Source organism: Phoenix dactylifera, chromosome 13 (assembly GCF_051530095.1).
Source record: "Phoenix dactylifera cultivar Ajwa chromosome 13, Ajwa_hap1_PhDact_Kaust_v1.1, whole genome shotgun sequence".
Classification (NCBI taxonomy): Eukaryota; Viridiplantae; Streptophyta; class Magnoliopsida; order Arecales; family Arecaceae; genus Phoenix; species Phoenix dactylifera.
Window position 1 is genome coordinate 26,074,289 of NC_143202.1, and position 3,125 is coordinate 26,077,413.

The 3,125-nt window shown below is 35.9% G+C and overlaps 1 non-coding gene across 1 annotated transcript; it reads right to left on the reverse strand.

Moving 5' to 3' along the window:
- Positions 1 to 882: 882 nt before the first annotated feature.
- TRNAR-UCU (transfer RNA arginine (anticodon UCU)) lies at positions 883 to 955 on the reverse strand. Its single transcript has one exon. It is a non-coding gene; the product is annotated as a tRNA-Arg (tRNA).
- Between the last annotated feature and the right edge of the window lie 2,170 nt (positions 956 to 3,125).

Sequence of the window (3,125 nt, forward strand, 5' to 3'; positions counted from 1 at the left end):
ACCTTGGTGGGTTAATGTCATCCTCAAATGCCTTATATTGCAACGAAGGTGGAGACTTTTTTTTTTTTTTTTTGGTTGAAAACGGCGTTCATATAGATTTCACATGAGTACAACCTGCCAAATCAAAAGAAAAAAGATGATACAGAGAGTGAGGTATATATGTAACCCTGGTCCAAATTACTCCACCCGGATGCTGGGCCACAAAAGAGGCGACCCAGTCTACGTGGAGACTTTTTTCTAGTACTTACCAATGTAATATCTACCAACTTTTCCAACAAAAAAAGAAAAGAAATCCTCTGCCCACTTCAATGGAAGGGAGAGTTGAAATGAATGAAGGTTTTTATATCCATAACCTTTATATTCGATGTATGTAGGAGTTTTTTTTGATTGGAAAGGAGGTCTAGAATAAGCATTCGAATTTATTAAAATAAAAGAGAAAATATAAAACTCTTCTACTCAAAAATATAATCAAAGCCCAACTAGTCCAAGCATCAGCCAATAACCCATACCAAACAGGCTATATCAGCCCAACTATCCTGTCATGTAGGGTTGTACAAGCTCAAGTGATCAAAAGGAGAAAACTAGTGTGTTATACTAAGTAATCAAAAAGCAATTTTCTACTACAAGTCTTGGATTTTAAAATTTCATGAGAATATAAAAAATATATCTAGAATTTTTTCATATGAATAATGTTGATAATAATAATGAAACATCTAGGACCTTGTGAATTTTATTTTTGATTAGTTAAAGAACCCAATAATTTCTTAGTAGAAATAATAAACAAAAAATGAAAAAATAAGCACAGTACTGCATTCATCTATAGAGGATCACTTAGATAAAGCAATTCCAATTTATGTAAAAAATCTACGCAGCAAAAATTCTCACGCCCGGTGGGACTCGAACCCACAATCGCCTGATTAGAAGTCAGACGCCTTATCCATTAGGCCACGGGCGCCAAGTGGAGGCGAAAGCAAAGTATATCATAATGAAGGACACATCCCCCGCTCCCCGCGGCCAAAAAGATAAAAATATGGTAACTAGGAAACGCCAGAATTCATGGGTCTTCATATTTTCTTTGACACTAACTATTCGGTAAGAATCCGAAATTCAAGAAACATTCATAATCAAATGAGGAACAACAAAGAATTCCAATAAAAGCAATTGGAGTTGTGGGTGTGCTCATAAAACATGATAAATAACAAAGATTGTACGGATAGAAAGCTTTTCCTTCCGCATTGTTAGAATTTAGCTATTGGAATATGAGATGTCTTGGGTCACGAAGAAGATGGGAACATGTGAAATACTCCATTTTTAAGCAGATCCTCCTGATTTGCCTCAGAGCATGATGAATAGAGGAACCCTAGCCATTGATCCAATTGACAATATCATGGAATTATCTTCTATAACAACGGAGGACCTCATTCAAAATGGCTAGTCAGAAAGTATTTTTTTAATTTTTTTGTGTAAGTACTCAAGATCTTTTCGACGAATAAGTTGTGGAGCTAAACATTCATCCGAATCCTCACATCTTCAACTATAAATCACTCCTTCTGAATAAGATTTACCATCGATAGAGTCCACCATAATCTCAGCTTGTGGAACAAATGAGGTGTCCACCGGAATCGATGATGCAAGTAGCACTTTACCATCATGATCCCAAATCAGGAAACCTGCACCAGCCTTGTTTGAGCTAACAGTTCCATCAAAGTTAATACCAATTATTCTGTTTGATTTGAACAGGGATTAACAAAACTCTACGAAGAGTGGAGAACTGATGGCATGGGATTTTGGTGCATTGATCTATTTAACTTTGAACAGAATACAATATGAGCCCAATTGAGCTACCAAACCTACGGAACTGTTAACTGGAGCCTATCACTTGTTGAAGAACCATTTTGCCATCAATGTCTTATTTTTGGCAGCTTGCATTGGACCCTGTTGACTGATCTGATGATTAGTGAATATATGAGACCATGTATCTATCCCATGAGTTTTTGGGATAATATCATTCTGATCAACTGGCGAGGAAACTTATGACATGATTCAATTATAGGAGAAATGGATTAGAATTAATATTGCATGTCACTTAAAAGTTTCTGACATCACAATTTCTTATTTTTCCTTTGATTTTCTTGAACAAACTACAAAACAACGGTTTTATTAATACATATACACACAAATAGGGAACAAATTAGTACATGAAGCTACTTTGTTTGCGTGTCATGCCTTAATTAAAGTTCCTCATTTTTTTGTTTTCTTTTAGTCTTTTAGATAGCTTTATGAGGTACAACACGTTGGCTCTCATGCCTCATCCATGACAGCCTTAAAAGTTCAAGCCAAGTCACATGTATCATCACTAACAACATCATAGGAAAATTTTAGGAATCCTCGTACCTTCGTAGCCTCATGTTTCCCAGTTGAGTGCTGATTTAATAATAAGTTCGAAGAGGGTGGTGCGGTGCATCTCTAACCAGCTATTACCAAGACAACCTTGCAGGCAATGAGAATATTTTACCTCAAAAGCTTAATTCAATGATGGCTCTAAATATATCTCTAACTCACCAAGTCCTTTCAAGTCTTTAACTACAAACTTGTAATTTGATGGTTAAAAACAGAAATGATTCGGTCATGTAGAAACCTCACTAAAAAAGAGTTGCTTAACAAATGCTTCCCATTGCTCATCTTGCTAGTAGCTTTGTGGTTGTCAGTCCGAAATGGGATTTTCTCATATTTGATGATTTAGGAGTGTTGCTAACACTGCTCATTTGAAAATTTAGCATAATCTGCAGCTAAAACTCTAAGAAATATCTTCTGAAAATTTTTTTTCAGAATTTTCAGTCTCCTATTGGGCATTTTCTTGGGTTGCCAATTTGACTTCCAAGTGGATATTTGATGATTTTTTTTCTTTTCTTTTTTTCGTGTGTGGTAGAAAGAGGCTTGCGTGAAACAAACTGTGAAATGGATTGGCTTCGTCCAAATACCCCTAATACCTCAAATCCTGGTTTAAGAGGATGAACCAAACTTAGATTTCATCTTGTTGTTGCTATAGCACTTATATAAGCTTGACCTCTTGCAGCCATTTTCATTCGCTCAAGAAAGTGTAGAAGTGTATGCCTAGGTCCTTG